This window comes from Ascaphus truei, chromosome 16 (assembly GCF_040206685.1).
Source record: "Ascaphus truei isolate aAscTru1 chromosome 16, aAscTru1.hap1, whole genome shotgun sequence".
In the NCBI taxonomy this organism is placed as follows: Eukaryota; Metazoa; Chordata; class Amphibia; order Anura; family Ascaphidae; genus Ascaphus; species Ascaphus truei.
Genome location: NC_134498.1, coordinates 30,938,193 through 30,957,181, shown reverse-complemented (window position 1 = coordinate 30,957,181; position 18,989 = coordinate 30,938,193). Strand labels below are relative to the sequence as shown.

Sequence of the window (18,989 nt, the reverse complement as noted above, 5' to 3'; positions counted from 1 at the left end):
CTGACTATACTGTATTGTATAGTCTCGCTGGAAGAAAATTTAGAGTGAAATTAAGAGAATTTCTGTTGAATTTGTAATGCACGTCAACTTTTTATTCTTGATGATTTTTTTTGCTACGTTTGCCATAATGTTATTATCAGAATTTATTTGATAACGACTAATATTTTAGTTAAATAAATTACACTATTTAATTTTTCTTGTTATCATATTGTTCCCCTTATTTTCTTATTATTGATATTATCATTTTTTCACTATATAAAGCATATTGTTTTATATTTGCAATATCATTATTAAAACTAGAATAACGTATCCTAGTTATATAAAGAGTATTAATGTCCGATTAATGTTATTATATTGATATGTAAAGTTGTTAATCTGTTTATCTGCTTTTAAAGGGGTCACATGCATCTTACTTTACAGGACATTGTTTGTCTTTTCCATTTCCTATCCCTCCTTTCTCTTGTACCCCATTTTCCTCATTTCTTTCTCATGTCCCCTCTCCCCCTCTCCCTCCTTCATTTCTTATACACCTATCTCTCTCCTTTTCTTCTCTCCCTCCTTTCACACTCCACTCTCGCCATTCTATCCCCCCTCTCCTATTTCTCTTTCCCCTCTCTCCTTTATCTCTCCCCCTCCCTCCTTTTTCTCTCTCCCATTTCTCTCTCTCCCTCCCATCCCTTCTCCCTCAACCTCCTTTCTCCCTCCCCATCACTCCTTTCTCATTTCTTCTTCCCCCATCCTTCCTTTCTTCCTCTCCATCCTTCCTTTCTCCCTCCCCCATCCCTTTCCCCCTCCCATCTCTCCTTTCACCCTCCCCGTCCATCCCCATCCCTCCTTTCTCCCTCCCCATCCCTCCTTTCTCCTTCCCCATCCCTCCTTTCTCCCTCTCTCCATCCCCATCCCTTTTCTCTCTCCCCATCCCTCCCCTGTTGACTTCCTTTCCCCCATCCCATTTTTCTGTCCCCTTCCCTTGCCTCCTTTCAACCCCCTCGCTCCTGCCTGCCCTCCCATCACTCATTTCTCCTTAATCCCTCCCCACCTCTCCTTTCTCCTTCGCCTATTTCTCTCTCTCCCTCCCCCTATGCTAATTATCTCTCCCCACCCCTCCTTACTCTACCCCTCACTTCTCTCCTTTCAACCTCCCCCCAATTCTCCCCCTCCTATATCTCTTTTCATTCCTCCTCTCTCTCCCCATCCCTCCTTTCTCCCTCCCCATCCCTCGTTTCTCTCTCCCCCATCCCTCCATTCTCTCTCCTCTATCTCTCTTTTCTCCCTCCCCATCCCTCCTTTCTCTCCCCATCCCTCCTTTCTCTCTTCCCATTCCTTTCTCCCTCCACATCCCTCCTTTCTCCCTCCCCTCCTTTCTCCCTCCCCTCCTTTCTCCCTCCTCATACCTCCTTTCTCCCTCCCCATCCCTCCTTTCTCCCTCCATCCCCATACCTCCTTTCTACCACCCACCCCTCCTTTCTCCCTCCAGCACCCCTCCTTTTCCTTCCCCATCCCCCTTTCTCCCTCCCTCATACCTCCTTTCTCCCCGTACCTCCTTTCTCCTTCCCCATCTCTCCTTTCTCCCTCCCCAATCCCGCCTTTCTCTCTCCCCATAACTCCTTCCCCCCCCCCTCCACACCTCTACCCCTCCGGTTTCTTTTATCTCCTCTCTCCCTCTATTCTTCACCCCCTCCCCCTCCTTTATCTCCTTGTCCTCCTTTCTCTCTCCCCCCTCTTTCTCTATCTCCTCTCTTTATCTTCACCCCCTGCTCCCTCCCCTCCATCCTTTTTTTCTATCCCCCCTCATTCCATCTTTTCTCTCTCTCGGTTCTCACCGGTTTCTTCCCTGCTTCCATACTTTTTTCAACTCTTTCCCCTCCTTTCTCGGCCCCCGTCCCTCCCCCTCCCTTCCCTCCTCTATCTCTTTCTCCCTTATCTCCTCTCACTTACATTTCTCTCTCCCATCTCTCCTCCTTTCTCTCTGCTGCCCCCTTCTCCCTGCTTTCTCTCGCCCCTCTCCTTTATCTCTCCCCCTCCCTCCTTTCTCTCCCCCTCCCCATTCTTTTTCTCCCCCTTCCCCTCGTTCTCTCCTTTCTCTTCCCCCCTTTCTCTCGCCCCCTCTCTCTCACCCTCCCTCCTTTCTCTCTCTCCCTCTCACCATTCTTTTTCTCCCCCTTCCACTCGTTCTCTCCTTTCTCTTCCCCCCTTCCACTCGCCCTCTTCACTCATTTCACCCCCCCTCCATACTTTATCGACCTTTCTCTCCTACTCCCTCTTTTCAATCTCCCATTCCTTTTTTTTAATCCCCCTGTTCCTCACCCCCTTCACGCCTTTCTCTGTCCCTTCCTTCTTTTCTCTCTCCCCTTCCCTCCGTTCTCTACCTCCCTTCCTCCATTCTCTCCACTCTCTCTCCCTCACTCCTTTCTCCCTCCTATCTCTCTGCTGCCCCTCTTCCCTCCTTTCTCTATCCCCCTTCCCTCCTTTCTGTCCCATATCCCTCCTTTCTGTCGCCCCTTCTCCCTTGTTTAACTCTCCCTCCTCTCTCACTCTCCCCCTCCCTCATTTCTCTTCTCCGTCCCTCATTTCTTAGCCCCCGACATCTACCTCATATCTTAGCCCCCATCTCTCCCTTATTTCTTAGCCCCTCACCTCTCCTTCATTTCCTTGCCCCCACCTCTCCCTCATTTCTTCCCTCACCTCTCCCTCATTTCTTCCCCCCCACACGCTCCCTCCTTTCTTCCCCCCACGCCCCCCCCTCCTTTTTCTCTCCCTCCCCCTCCTTTTTCCTCTCCCTCCCCTCTACCCCCTTTCCCTCTTTTGTCCACCTTTTACCTCCCCTCACCCTTTCCCTCTCTCCTCCCCCTTTCTCTCTCTCCACCCCTCTTTCCCCCCCTCTTCACCCCTTTTGTCATGGAACAAGAACTACATTTCTGTTTCACCCCGACCTTCCTTGCAGTTCTGCACGTCAGTTTCTCATTCCCAGCTGCATGTGTTTTGCCCTGTGCACACACACAGTGCCGTGTGATAGACACAGTCTTATTTCCTCTGTCCCAGCAGCTTGCTGAATGAGAAAATGCAACATTATTGCTACATGTTGTGGCTCCCTTAGACATTTCAGTGAGTTGCTACAGCAGCCCCAGCCTTTCTCTCAAATGAGCTAGCCTGCTTTCTCCCCCTCTGCTCTGCCCACAGATGGTCTGTACCCAGGCTATCTTGCTACCCAGCATACATTGGGACTTCCTTTTTTACCTTCCCCACTTGCTGAGTGAGTACCCTGCTGTAACTGCTCTAGTGGCAGGATTACCCTTTTCACCTGTCCTTAACTACAAAGTACCCACAGGGAGACATTATCTAAACACCAACATCTCTTCACAAATGCCTGTCTTTCATGCTGCTTTCCCCAAATAAAGTGAAGAAAAGATACAGAACTTGTTGTGCTTTGAAAAGAGGGCCAAGTTGAAACTATCTGGGCTAATCATCCTACACATGACCCGGGCCTCCAGAATAGTGAAAAGGTTACCGTGTGTCTTACAGACACTTACAGGAGCTGCTACTCCAGACTTTATGATAACACAGAGCAGCCTTTCAAACAGCAGCAGCTTTACACGGCCAGACAGGGCAGAAAGCTTTATACAGCAAACTGCACACAGCCTGCAGCCTTACAAATAAGCAAGCAGATTCTCACTGGTCACAGCCAGCAATCAACCCTGCACACAAGGCAGCAGCCTTGCAGACAGACAGTGCTTCTTACACAAAACCTGATTGCCTTTCTCTATCTGAGTTCACCCTCTGCACAGCTCCATAGTGAGGGATTACCATCTCACCTTACCCTGCGCACGTCCCCACGGCTAGCGCAACCAAGGGCCACGCCACCGGACACCCACCAGGACATGGGTCAGAGCCACCAGACACCTGTGAGTACAGCTACGCTGAATGCTGCAGGACACCGCTCGGCATAATCTGAGACAGTCGCCCATCGCTGACACAGGTAAAAGACCGCACGCCACACGCACTGGCTAAAGGCCTCCACACACCTACAGCATGGCAGAACTCAGAGCCTCACCAGACATCACGCAGGAGAGTGACCACTCAGACACAGAGACCGCTGCGCAACTGCAACAGGCGCAGGCAGACCCAAGGCCCAAACGGACAGTCACACTGACACAAAAGGCCCATGAAAAATACGAGATTGACCTTGAAGCGCACCGCGCTAAATTAGAGTTGGCCTGGAACACTACCACACTTGGGATACGCAATGTCGCCGGCGCTGGCAATTCTGTACAACAGCTCGAGCAGACAATAACTCAATTAAAGATAGACCACCCATGCTACCAAGGGCTGCCAGAGGCATATGCCACTTACTTGGCCAGGGCTAACACCGGTGAAAGCCTGCAAGAAAGGGACTTACAGCACAATATTGACTTGACACGTGACAGCCGCGTGCGAACCGCCATCGCAGACGCCCAAAGCGAGAGAAAAGAGCTCCTCCTTGAGACCGCATCGCAGTGGTCAAGCACATCCAGGCACTCGTCAAGGTCAATGAGAAACTTATGGTGTGCCCCCGCTTCAGCTTGGATATATTACAGAGGGAGTGGTGCTGTAAGGGGCATGTAACTAAATACACAAAAGAGACAGACAGAGCCCCTAGTGGTAGCACTCTATTCCAAAATGATATGGTGATTATTTAAAATAACTTTATTATTGACATAACGTTAAAATATTGGGGTCTAAAACAAGGATTAAATATTCCAAGTGTGTGTGTCTCTATTGGATTGATGTGTCCAGAAGAGTGTACATAATTGGATTAATGTCCAGTGTTAGGGTAGTTCACTGGCCCTAGTGTTCCTCGTATAGAGGGAATTGACTAGAGTTCTAGTGGATTGTCAGCAGTTTGAGCCACTCATGCAGTGCCCCAGTAGGATATACTAGTTGGTGCTCTTAAGTATGGGACCTATGCTGTGCTATTGCGTGATGGCAGCTAAAGCATATTAAAGTTGTTGTATAGAACAAATCTTGGTCTAAGTGCACCTATTGTATGTTTCCGTCACCTCCCTATACATAGGTGGTGTGTTGAATAGGGTGTATGGTGCCTGGTACATAAACATCTACAGTGGTTGATGTCTGAGGTATGCTTTATACTAGTATTGATGAAACTTGTACTGGTGTATAATATGACACTGCTATAACTATGTTCTAGATAGATACCAAGTTAATAGCTAAGTACTGTACCTTTTGGGGTGTAATATCGGTCAGTTGAGAGACCTGTCCCCATTTGGCACAGTGCTATTGCATGTGTGGTTGTATTCTGGCACTCCAGGGGTTAATTACTGGTTAGGTTTGCCTATTGCTAAAACGTATAGTACCCTATGAGCTGCTTGCTGTATCAGGGAATTAGCATTGTGGCTTCCTTGCCTTTACTGGTAGGTGACTACTGAGTCCATTGGGACCCTAATAGTCTTTTAGTGTGCACTGGAGGCGCCACGCTGACTCTCTCAATATCACTGAGTCAGTGTATGTGACATTAGCAATAGGCAAACCTAACCAGTAATTAACCCCTGGAGTGCCAGAATACAACCACACATGCAATAGCACTGTGCCAAATGGGGACAGGTCTCTCAACTGACCGATATTACACCCCAAAAGGTACAGTACTTAGCTATTAACTTGGTATCTATCTAGAACATAGTTATAGCAGTGTCATATTATACACCAGTACAAGTTTCATCAATACTAGTATAAAGCATACCTCAGACATCAACCACTGTAGATGTTTATGTACCAGGCACCATACACCCTATTCAACACACCACCTATGTATAGGGAGGTGACGGAAACATACAATAGGTGCACTTAGACCAAGATTTGTTCTATACAACAACTTTAATATGCTTTAGCTGCCATCACGCAATAGCACAGCATAGGTCCCATACTTAAGAGCACCAACTAGTATATCCTACTGGGGCACTGCATGAGTGGCTCAAACTGCTGACAATCCACTAGAACTCTAGTCAATTCCCTCTATACGAGGAACACTAGGGCCAGTGAACTACCCTAACACTGGACATTAATCCAATTATGTACACTCTTCTGGACACATCAATCCAATAGAGACACACACACTTGGAATATTTAATCCTTGTTTTAGACCCCAATATTTTAACGTTATGTCAATAATAAAGTTATTTTAAATAATCACCATATCATTTTGGAATAGAGTGCTACCACTAGGGGCTCTGTCTGTCTCTTTTGTGTACTCGTCAAGGTCAGCAAGATCAGCGCAATCTAACGCGTCCAGCGCAAGCACAAACGCTACCAAGGCGCGAGCCACCGCAGAATCCGCACGTGCCAGGGCCGAATATAGTCTCAGAGAGGCAGCCATAAGAGCAGGAAGAGCACGCATAGAAGAGGAGGAACAGACAGCCGCCGCTAATGCCGCCACTGCTGCCGCCACTGCTACCGCCGCCACGGCCGCTACTGCCGCAGCCACTACGCGTAGGAAAGCCAAATTTGATGCGGAACTAGAGGCACTTAATCAGGAGAAGGAAGCCGCCGCCGCCATAGCCCAAGCTGAAGTCCTAGAAGCAGCCGCGCAACAGGATGGCGGGGAGCAACCGTACAGACGGATAGCCTCAGAGGATCCAGCCCAACGCACTGAAGACTACGTAAGGAGCCTATTCAGTGTAAATACCAGCGCACCATCTCAACACGGAGGGAGTGACTCCACAGACACCGAAGACTTGCTAGGTCCACGAGGAGAAGACGCTGCTCCGTCAATGGTACATGCTGCCTGGGATAGCCACAGCCGCAACTGTGATCCACACGCCAGCGCGCACACGGATGCACTACAACAGGCTCGCCATCCAGGTACACCCACACGGGAAAACACAGCCCCTCACACCGACCAGCAGTCATCATGCGTCCACGCCAAGGAAGAGGCGACCGCACAGACCCTCCCAGCAACTACCTCAGAACAGGACAAACACGCCGATGCCTCATGCCTGACAGACATAGCCAAGTACATGATCCGGCGTGACCTGGTGCAAGCTGGACTCATCAGCTTCGACGACCGCCCTGAGAACAACCGGACGTGGAAGTTCACGTTCAAAGACGCAATCAACAGCTTGGACTTCTCAGCAAGGGAAGAGCTCAACCTGCTATTCAAGTTCCTAGGGAACGAATCCAGGGAGCACGCGAAGAGACTTCGGGCGGCAAACGCGAACCAACCCCAAGTAGGTCTTGACTTAGTGTGGGAAAGGCTAGAAGAGTGCTACGGTAGCCCCGAAGCAGTCGAAGATTCGCTCTTCAAAAGAGTCGACAGCTTCCCCAAGATCACAACTAAAGATTACTCGAAGTTACGAGAGCTCAGGGACCTGCTGCAAGAGCTGGAGTTTGCAAGGAAAGACCATTCCTTAACAGGTCTCAACGTCTTGGACTCAGCTCATGGAGTGAGACCCATCCTGGAGAAGCTACCCTACAACCTCCAAGAAAGATGGATTTCACAAGGATCCAAATACAAAAGGGAGAAGTAAGTCGCCTTCCCCCCATTCTCATTCTTCTTGAGCTTCATCTGCGAAGCAGCAAGGACAAGGAACGATCCCAGTTTCATCTTAGGTGCGCAAACCACACACAGTGCAAGCAGCCTGAGGACTGAGAGACCAGTGGCCTGATATGGTAACACCCAAACACCCATCTCGGTCCACAGGACGAACGTGCCTCCCACGACCCAAACTACTCCCGATCAGTCGGTCGCCGGAGACGAGGAACCAAGGGACCTTAACAAAGAATGCCCTATACACAAAAGTCCGCATCCGCTTAACAAGTGTGTTGGATTTAGAATGAAACCCATAGAGGAGCGAAATAACTTACTCAGAGAATGGGGAGCATGTTTCAAATGTTGTGCTTCCACAACTCATTTATTCAAAGACTGTAAAGAAGAAATCAAATGCACAGAGTGCGATAGCGACAGGCACATAGCCGCTTTACACCCGGAAGCTATGAAGCCCAAATCAAGCAAAGCCCCTAACCCTTCGACAAAGCAGGGCGGGGAGGAAGAAGTGGGAGATACACCCCCACGACGTCGGTAGTGTCCAAATGCACAGAGATATGTGGAGAAGGAAACAACGGTAGATCTTGCTCTAAAATATGTCTGGTAGCAGTGCACCCAGAGGGACAACCCCAAAAAGCTAAAAGGATGTATGCAATCATCGACGACCAGAGCAACCGATCGCTGGTCAGGTCGGAATTCTTCGACATGTTTAACATACAAGACAGCGCTTCTCCTTACACTCTCAGAACGTGCGCAGGGCGAATGGAGACTACAGGGAGAAGAGTGAATGGCTACACCATATGCTCAATAGACGGCAAAGTGAACATGCCCCTTCCCACACTCATCGAGTGCAACCACATGGCTACAAACAGAGACGAGATTCCCACACCAGACGTGGCACGTCATTACCGGCACCTCAGAGGAATAGCCAACTACATCCTGCCGGTAGAACAAGGCGCCAAGATCTTACTGCTGCTCGGTAGGAACATCACGAGCGTGCATAAAGTCCGTAAACAGCATAGCGGACCCCACAACGCGCCATATGCGCAAAGACTTGACCTAGGATGGGTGATAGTGGGCAACGTGCGCACTGACAAAGAGCACGGACAAGACTATGTTGACGCCCGCAGAACGGTGGTAACAGAATGTGGGCACACATATCTCTCTGAACCATGTCTTGGCCATCTCCAAGTGACAGAAGGGCCAAGTGAAGAGAAAAGACAAGGTCATACCCCTGAGGTCAACAAAAACATCTTCACATCAGGGGGATATGACAATGGCCTAGGATGCTTAGCGGTTCAGATAACCAAGGATGACGAGTCGACTCCACTGAAGGAAGAAAGTAACCTCCCAAGGTGACCGACAAAGGGATCGTCCAAAAGGCAATAAACAATCAAACAGTCCTCTCGCGAGCAATGGCACGACTAAGACGTACAGTTGTTCCTCTCCACAGAGTATCCAGCGATAAAGCAGCCAGCTGTCACGGCTGGCATAGCCGCAAAAGATTGCGCCCTACAGGTGAAGCCACAGTGTTAAAAAGACTGGCCTCTCACACGTCAAAAAAGAGACAGTCGCAAAGACAGACTGTTTTTCGTCATGTCCAAGGAGAGAACAACCTCCTAAGGGCAGTCAACAAAGAGACACAAAAGCGTTTCACCAAATTACGTGGAGACGTTCTCGTGCAAGAGAAATGCACCGATGACCTATGGTGCGCAGCGTTCCAGACAACAAGGGACGACGACAAGCAAACACCATCGAGGGAAGATAGAGGATTTCCGAGGTTAACAGTCAAGGAGCTCGTCAAAGACGGACCGGGCAGTTGGGTGAACCCGCTACCATTCCGTTCACCAAAAAGACGCCTCCCGAACAATAGAGAACTTGCCATCTCTAGGCTCACTTCGCTCCGCCGCTACCCACAAAAGGAGCCGGAGACCAAGAATCAAATTGTGGTCTTCACGCGGAAGAGATTCCTTAGCGGACACGCAGAGCCAGCGCCTTCACTGAAGGAAGGTAAAAAATGCTGGCACCTCCCATCATCTGGTGTTCACCACCGTCAGAAACCCAGCCAGATCTGGGTAACGTTCAGCTCCAATGCTCAGCACCAAGAAGCCTCTCCCAACTGGGCACTACTCACTGGACCAGACTTGACAACCAGTCTTCCAGGGGTGTTGATCCGCTTCTACAAGGAGCCAAAGGCCATCACATTCCGCCAAACGCCAGGTGATAGGGTGACAAACTACCACGACTGGCACATCCACGAGGTGATGCACTCTGTAGAGAAAACTACAGAGTCAAAGGGACTGTTCTCTCACGAAGTTGAAAGGAAACAGTGCCAGAGACTTTCACAGAAAGACATTGCGGTGAACCCAGCTAACCTGGACCGGTTCATCCACCCAACATCCTTTGCTAAAAGACTTTGCCAAGGGATTTCAACGCCAGTGGTACCGGCCGGTATCACCTCGTTATGTGGCCATGAACTTTGCACTGTTATGTTATGTTATATTGCACATATGTTCCACATATCTAGAATATAGTGGTATCTCCAGATACCAGACGGGGAGTGTCATGGAACAAGAACTACATTTCTGTTTCACCCCGACCTTCCTTGCAGTTCTGCCTGTCAGTTTCTCATTCCCAGCTGCATGTGTTTTGCCCTGTGCACACACACAGTGCCCGTGTGATAGACACAGTCTTATTTCCCCTGTCCCAGCAGCTTGCTGTATGAGGAGATGCAACATTATTGCTACATGTTGTGGCTCCCTTAGACATTTCAGTGAGTTGCTACAGCAGCCCCAGCCTTTCTCTCAAATGAGCTAGCCTGCTTTCTCCCCCTCTGCTCTGTCCACAGATGGTCTGTCCCCAGGCTATCTTGCTACCCAGCATACATTGGGACTTCCTTTTCCACCTTCCCCACTGGCTGAGTGGCAGGATTACCCTTTTCACCTGTCCTTAACTACAAAGCACCCACAGGGAGACATTATCTAAACACCAACATCTCTTCACAAATGCCTGTCTTTCATGCTGCTTTCCCCAAATAAAGTGAAGAAAAGATACAGAACTTGTTGTGCTTTGAAAAGAGGGCCGAGTTGAAACTATCTGGGCTAATCATCCTACACATGACCCTGGCCTCCAGAATACATTTCCCTCCCTCTTCCCCCATTCCCTCCCTCTGCCCGCATTCTCTCCCCCCATTCCCTCCCATCTGGCCCCTTTCCCTCCACTCTATCCCATTCCCTCCACTCTACCCCATTCCCTCCTCTCTCCTCCCCATTTCCCCCCTCCCTCCTTTCCTTCCTCTCTCCTTCCCTCTCCCTCACCACCCCTCCTTTCTTACCAACCTACTTCTCCCTAATTTCTTCCCCTCCCCCACAACCTCTCCCTCCTTTCATTTTCATCTCCCCTCTCCCCCCCCACTCCTCTCTCACCCTTTCCTCCTCTCTCCCCCTTCCGTCCTCTCATCTTCCCTCCTCTCTCCTCCCCTTCTCTCCCTCCCCTTCAGTCCTCTTTCTCCTTCACTCCTTTCTTTCTCCCACTTCCTGCTTTCACTCTCCCCCTTCCCTCCTTTTGCTCCCCCTCTCTCCGCCCCTCCCCTCCCCTCCTTTCTCCCCCCTCTCTATTCCCCTCTCCGCCCCTTCCCTCCCCTCTTTGTTCCCCTCCACTCTCTGTCCCCCTTCCCTCCCCTCTTTGTCCCCCTTCCTTCCCCTCTTTGTCCCACTTCCCTCCTTTCTGTCTCCTCTTCCCTCCTCTCTCTCCCCCTTCTGTCCTTCCCTCCTTCCTCTCTCCCCACTTCCCTGATTTCTCTCTCCCATTCCCTACTTTCTCTCTCCCTCTCTCTCCGCCCCTTCCTCCCCCTCCCCTTCTCTTTCCACTCTCCACCCATTCCTTCATTCCACCTACTTTCGCTCTCCCCCTCCCTCCTCTCTTTCCCCCTCCGTCCTTTCTCTCTACTCCTCCCTCCTTTCTCTCCCACATCCCCTCTCTCTCCCCCTCCCCCTTTATCTCTCCCCCATCCCCTCTCTCTCCCCCTCCCCCCTTTATCTCTCCCCCTCTTCCGCCCCTTCCTTTCTCCCCCTCCCTCCTTTATCCCCTCGTCCTCCTCTCTCTCAACTCTCTACCCCCTCTCTCTGCCCCTCCCCTCTTTGTCCCCCTTCCCTCCCCTCTTTGTCCCGCTTCCCTCCTTTCTGTCTCCTCTTCCCTCATCACTCTCCCCCTTCCGTCCTCTCCCTCCTTCCCCTCCCCCACATCCCTGATTTCTCTCTCCCATTCCCTCCTTTTCTCTCCCCCTCTCTATCCCCCTCTCTCTGTCCCTTCCTCCCACTCCCCCTCCCCTCCCCCTTCCCTTCTCTTTCTCCTCTCCACCCATTCCTTCCACCTCCTTTCTCTCACCCCTCCTTCCTCTCTCTCCCCCTCTCTCCGACCCTTCCTCCCCTTCTCTATCCCCCTCTCTCCGCCCCTTCCTCTCCCTCCCCTTCTCTTTCCCCTCTTCATCCATTCCTTCCTTCCACCTCCTTTCTCTCTCCCCCTCCCCCTTTCTCTCTCCCCCTCTCTCCACCCTTCCTTTCTCCCACTCCCTCCTTTATCCCCTCGCCCTCCTCTCTCTTCTCCCTTCTCTCACAACTCTCTATCCTCCTACTTTCTCTCTCTCCCCCTCCTCTGCCCCCTCCCCCTCCTCTGCCCCCTCCCCCTCCTCTGCCCCTCCCCCTCTCCTCCCTCCTCTCTCCCGCTCCACTCTCCCTCTCCCCCTCCTCTCTCCGCCCCTTCCTTTCTCTCCCTCCCTCCTCTCTCTTCTATCACCCCTCCTCTTCCCCCTCTCAACCACCCCTTCCCACCCCCTCTCCTAACTCCCTTATTTCTTACCCCCACCTCTGTCCCCACTTCCTTGTCTCTCTCCCCTCCCTCCCCCCTCCATTCTTTCTTTCTTTCTACCCCTCCCTTCTTTCTCTCTGCCCCTTCTTTCTCTATCCTCCCTCTTTCCCTCCTTTCTCTTTCCCCATCCCTCCTTTCTCTCCCCTATCACCGCCCCTTCTTTTCTCCCCCTCTATCTCCTCGCCTTCCTCCCACCCCCCCCCCTCTGCCCAATTTCGCCCCTTCACTCTCCCCTCTTCTCCCTCCCTCCTGTTACCCCCCTCTCCCTAATTTCTCCCCTCCCACTCCACACCTCTCCCTCCTCTCCCCCTGTTCTTCCCCTCTCCCCCCCTTTTGAACCTTCCCTTTCCCTCACCCCCCTCTTTTCCTCTCCTCTCTCACCCCACCCTCTCCTCTCTCACCCCACCCTCTCCTCTCTCACCCCACCCTGTCCTCTCTCCCATTCTCCTCCCCCCACCTCATTTCTCTCTTCCCTTATCCTACCTTTCTCTCATACCCCTCTCCCTCCTTTATTTCCCCCTCTCTCTCTTCCCCATTTCCCTCCTCCCCATCCTTTCTTTCCCCCCTCTCTTATCCCACTCCCTCCATTCTCTCCCCCACTTTATCTTTATTCTCCCCCTCTCCCTCCTTTCTCTGTCTTCTACCCTCCCCCTCTTATCACCCTCCTATCTCTCTCTTCTCCCCCCTCTCCATCTTTTCTCACTAGTCTCCCACCTTTCACTCTCTTCTCCCACCTTTCTCCCTAGGAACACAAAGCTGAGCAATATACGGGCATGCAGAGAAATGCGCTGCTGAGGGTTAAATTATATAACTGAATTTTAAAAAGAGTCTTTTATTCTCTCGCCTGCAAAGTGGCGCAAATAACAGCATCAGATGTCTCCCCCTCCCCCCCCTCCCAAAAAAATCCCATATAATGTAGTTAGAATTTTTATTCTTTAATAATCCAGTGCCGTTATCCCCTATAAAACCATGGGGTTTTTGATTCTTAAATACGTCTTTTGGTGGTTTCCCATAAAAAGCAATGGGATATTTTTTTTTTTGACAATCTGGAGCAGCTTTCTCATATAAAGCAATGCAAGGTTTTATTTTGATTAATTGGTTTCCCATAAAAATGAGTGGGATCTTTTCTATAATAAGGTGATGTTTCCCATATAACGCAATTGATAATTTCCTATAGCAAATCATTATTAAAGCAAAAATACAATGTCAAATAAATAAAATTGTAATTCTACATCCTTCTACTTTTCATATAGTGTATACTATACTATATATATATATATATATATATATATATATATATATATATATATATATATATATATATATATATATATATATATACATACACACACACACACACACACACACACACACAAAATATATATATATATATATATATATATATATATATATATATATATACATACATATATATATATATATATATATACACACACACACACACACACACACACACACATATACAAACAAATAAATTGCAAAATGCATGTATGTATATGTGTGTGTGTGTGTGTGTGTGTATGTATGTATGTATATCTATATCGATCTATATATATATATATATATATTATACAGCAATATACTGTACACACACACAATATACATTATATAGATATGTATATATACACACGTGTATATTTCTTGAATTTTCATTTCCCACAAACACACATATTTCATGTATATATTGCATGACAAGTTCTCTCCACCTGACATCAGGCTACAGATATAGTACATGCAGCGACTCATTTGCATATGTCAGCGCCTACCACACCTAGTCAGTACATATATGTATATATATTACCCATAACTTTCCCAGCGGGCCATGCTCCCCCAAGGCGACTTGATGTGCTGAAAAAGCTAATGAGGCAGCTTGATTGAAGGGGGTAGAAAGAAAACCAGGATGGGAAGAGGCTGTGGAAACAGAATAATCCGGCGGCGCAGAGCAGCAGGTGTCGAAGTCTGTTTCTCCCTAAACCGGATGGGTTCTTGGTTAAGGGGGTTGATGATCCTGAACGTGATATTGTAAACTGGGTGTTCAGCCTGTAGAGGGGGGATTATAGGCGGTCCAGCGGGGCAACATAGTCCTCCAGTATCGCAATAATAAACACCTAGCAGTGTGTCGGCGACATGGATCCAGCCAGCGATATGGAAAGCTAAGTGATACAGAGAAACTGGTTCACCCGAGAGTATAGGCGATTAAACGTAGGCAAACACACAGCTACTCCCAGTATTGATACACACACCCCTCCACTCCCTGGCATATGCAGAGCACAAGTCAGACTGGAGCCTCGCACAGCTGCTCAGTATTAGGGAGAGGGTTCCCCCTGCACCCAGCAGTGCAGCACTGCAGGCCGACCTCCCACTGTCACTGGGTGACGGAGCTGCCACACACCGGATTTACACCGCTATTACAATGTTAAATGGCATGATAATACCGGAGTGTCTTGTCATATTATTCAATATGTTTTAAAATAGCCATGCAATACTACTGATGTGTATTTAAAATGCTACTGCCACTAGTATTTTCTTACAAATAGCACTGGCATGAGAATGATACTAGTATTATTTTATTCCATAGCATTAAAATGCTACCGAGCCTAGTATTTTCACCATTAAAATGTTACTGAGCCTAGTATTTTCACCATTAAAATGTTACTGAACCTGATATTTTCGTCATTAAAATGCTAATGATACTAGTATATAACAGCACTAAAAAAAACTTCTGATAGTAGTTACAAAATACAATTAAATACTAATGATACTAGTATTCGAAAAAAAAATATTGAAATACTACTGATGCTAGTATATTTTTATAGCATTAATATACTACTGGTACTACTATTTGTATGGCATTAAAATACTACTGATAATAGTATTTTTATTGCATTAAAAGGCTACAAGTACTAGTATTTTGTTATAGCATTACAATGCTACTGATACTAGTATTTTTAATAGCACTAAAATTCTATTGATTTAAGTGTATCGTTTTATTAAATAGCATTGCCATGCAGTGATATTGGGTAATTATAATGCAATTGCCCCTAACATAGCATTATTAAGGCTACCAGTGCTAGTATTATTTTAAAATGCTACTGGTACTAGTGTATTACCATGTGGCAATATATTTTCAATGGCAGTAAATGGTACTCGAGTATTACCATCTGATTAAATTAATTCTAAACTACAGTACTGGGCATTAACATGCTGCTGTGTTATTACCGTGTGATGAAGTATTAAGCAAATAGCACTTAATGATTCAAGGATATTACCATGCGATAAATTACTTCTAAATTGACACAGAAGTGTACTGGGGTATTACTATGTGATAAATGAATTCTAAATGAGCACTAAATATCAGTGTGATAAAATGTTCCAGTAGTAGCATTATTTTGCTACTGGTACTACAGTATGAAGTTTAGAGTATTATAAATTACAACATGTATTCTTTATTGGATGAGTGAGCGAGTGATGTGAAGACTTGAACTAGAACTTTGTGACATCTTTGGCTGTGCGTTTTTCTTCATGTGTTCTAACTCCACAGGTCAAATGCCTTGACTGACGCTGAAGAAATGTTGTGGTTATCTTTCTGCCATCCTAACTTAGATATGCCAGAAGTTTCAACCAAATCGGTGCAGCCCCCATCTTGGAATGTGTATATATATATATTAAAAATTATTACGTTGCTGTTTTTTTTTTATCACTTAAAAAAAAACGATACATCCCATCAATTTTGATACCAACCATTAAGTGTATTTATTTGAAACTTGTATTGCATTTTCAGACAATTTGTTTGCACCATTTCAGAGAAATTAAAAATGAAAATAAATTGGTATCCACAGTAACAAACAACACTGTACATTCTAAGGCCGCGCTTATAGTGATGGCGACGCCGCCCGAAAACAAATGCATTGTCGCCACCGCGTGCGCTTATAGTAAGCGCGACGGCGACAAAGCGACGTGATTTTCGGAAGTCGGTAATATTTGATTTTTCAGGGGCTGTCGCCTCATGTGACAGCCCCTGAACCAATCAATGCCCTGGTTGCCCGCGACGCCGCCGCAAAGCGAAATAAAACTTTCGTTAGCGGCAACGGGTGATGTCGCAGGCACAATACGTGCGGCCTAAGGCTAAGTCCATAGTGACTTTAGCCGTGCGCAGGCGCGCTGAGGCTGAGGGAAAGCGGGCGGGCCAGTGACGTCACGGAGCTGCTTCGCCCTCATTGGGCAAACCGCTCACGTGACCGGCACTGCGCTCCCGTGAGCGCCGAAACTAAAATTGAATTGTCGGCTACGCTTCCGCACGCCTGTGGAAGCGTGCGCGAGCCCCTGCTAAAGCCGCTCTCATTGCGGCTGCAGGGGCTCACTGCCGAGTGTGAGCGCGGCTCAGCACGGGGCGCTGACCATGCCCGCGGCCTAATAGATACATCTATGTAGATATACATAGTTACATAGTAGATTAAGTTGAAAAAATACATATATCCATCAAGTTCAACCTATGCTGAATTTAGACGGCATGTTTATCCTATATTTGTATTTACATTATTTTGATCCAGAAGAAGGCAAACAAAAAAACCCCAGTGAAATATCATTCAATGATATCTCATAAGAAGAAAAATAAATTCCTTCCTGACTCCAAGATTTGGCAATCAGATTACTCCCTGGATCAACATCCTTCCCATGTTACTTATTTGGTATATCCCTGTATACCTTTCCTTTCTTAAAAGATGTCTAACCTTTTTTGAACAAATCTATTGTATCTGCCATCACAGTCTCCATGGGTAATGAATTCCACATTGTAACTGCCCTTACTGTAAAGAACCCTTTCCTTTGTTGCTGGTGAAATCTTCTTTCCTCTGACTTTAAGGGATGGCCCCGAGTCCTTTGTACTGCCCTTGGGATGAATAGTTCTTTTGAAAGCTCCTTGTATTTTCCCCGAATATATTTGTATATAGTTATCATATCCCCTCTTAGGCTACAGTACGTCTATACTAACTCAGACGGAGCGGAGCGGAGGGGAGGCGCACCCACGCTGCGATACTCTTGCTGAAGCCTGAGCGTTTTCCTGGCTTTTCAGAGTATGCAGCGGGTGCGATTTGGGGGCGTGGCAAAAAATATTTGGAGGCGTGGCAATGACGTTGCGGTGCGGACGTCACTTCCCTACCTCACATCCCGATTCACGGCATTTTTTCAAATTCAGCATTTGAAGCACTGGGCAGACAAGTTCACTTCCCCCGGTATGGAAATTAACTTTAATTTTGTGTGTGTTGTGTATGTTGTTTGTGTTGTGTGTGTTTACCACCGGCATACCAAAAAAAAAGATGGCGTCACTTTGAAAATGTAATTTCACTTTGATTGGTGGAGACAGGTCACGTGATCATGCTATCGCGCAATAAATCACTTGCCTCTGTCTTCTTCAATTTCGCGCCGTTTTGAGCTCTGTCTGATGTGCGCTCTGGCGCCATCTATAGACAGGCTCAAAGAGGACAATACATGTGATCGCGCAGCGTGGGTGCACCTCCCCTCCGTTCCGCTCCATCTGAGTTAGTATAGACGTAGCCTTAGGATGCGCTTACAGTGCCCGCGACGTCGCCTCAAAACAAATACATGGTCGCTTATGTAGGCGCTTATAGTGGACGCGACGGGGCGACGGAGAGACCAGAAATTTGGTAGCCAGTATTATTTGATTTTTTGAGAGACGGTCTCCTCATGTGACTGTCTTTTAACCAATCAGATAGCTTCTGATGCAGGGAGAGGGGGATTGTGTGTGTGTGGGGGGGGGGGGTTGTGTGTGTGGGGGGGGGAGTGTGTGTGTGTGTGTGTGGGATTGTGTGTGGGGGGGGATTGTGTGTGTGTGGGGGTATTGTGTGTGTGTGTGATTGTGTGTATGGAGGGTGATTGTGTGTGGGGGGGGTTGTGTGTGTGTGTGTGTGTGTGTGGGATTGTGTGTGTGGGGGGGTACTGTGTGTGTGTGTGGGATTGTGTGTGTGTGTGAGGGGGGATTGTGTGTGTGTGTGTGTGTGTGTGTGTGTGTGTGTGTGTGTGTGTGTGTGTGTGTGTGTGTGTGTGTGTGTGTGTGTGTGTGTGTGTGTGTGTGTGTGTGTGTGTGTGTGTGTGTGTGTGTGAGTGTGTGTGAGCGAGAGAGTGTGTGTGTGTGTGAGAGAGAGTCTGTGTGTGAGAGTGTGTGAGAGTGAGTGTGTGTGTGAGAGTGTGTGTGAGAGAGTGTGTGTGTGAGAGAGAGATCAGGGCCGCCAACAGAAATCATGGGGCCCAGGACAAATGAAAGGAGCAGCCCCCTCCCCCCCCCCCAACCCATAGCACACCTACCACGGAAATATTGGTATTGCGGGGGGGCGGTGATTGGCGTTGGCCCGGCGGCTGGAGGGACTGCGGGGGGCTGGCGGTGGCAGGGCCCAGGTGCAGGTCACAACAGTTGCTGGCGGCCCTGCCCCGCTGCAGGCACTTCTCAGTCCCACAGGGCTGCTCGTGTGTGCGCCAGGCCTCCCTCTCATGCCAGCTTAGCCCAGCTGACTTCCGGCGCTGCCGAGAGACCCGGCACCGGGTGCAGCGTTTT

General features: G+C 48.4%; 1 protein-coding gene across 1 annotated transcript in view; it reads right to left on the bottom strand.

Annotated features, from left to right (window-relative positions):
* The window catches only part of MID2 (midline 2), a 136,382-nt gene extending 121,677 nt beyond the window's left edge, over nt 1–14,705 (bottom strand). Inside the window, exon 1 of the mRNA XM_075572931.1 lies at nt 14,223–14,705. The gene's annotated coding sequence lies outside the window, so the exon portion shown is untranslated. The remainder of the gene's footprint in view (nt 1–14,222) is intronic.
* Between the last annotated feature and the right edge of the window lie 4,284 nt (nt 14,706–18,989).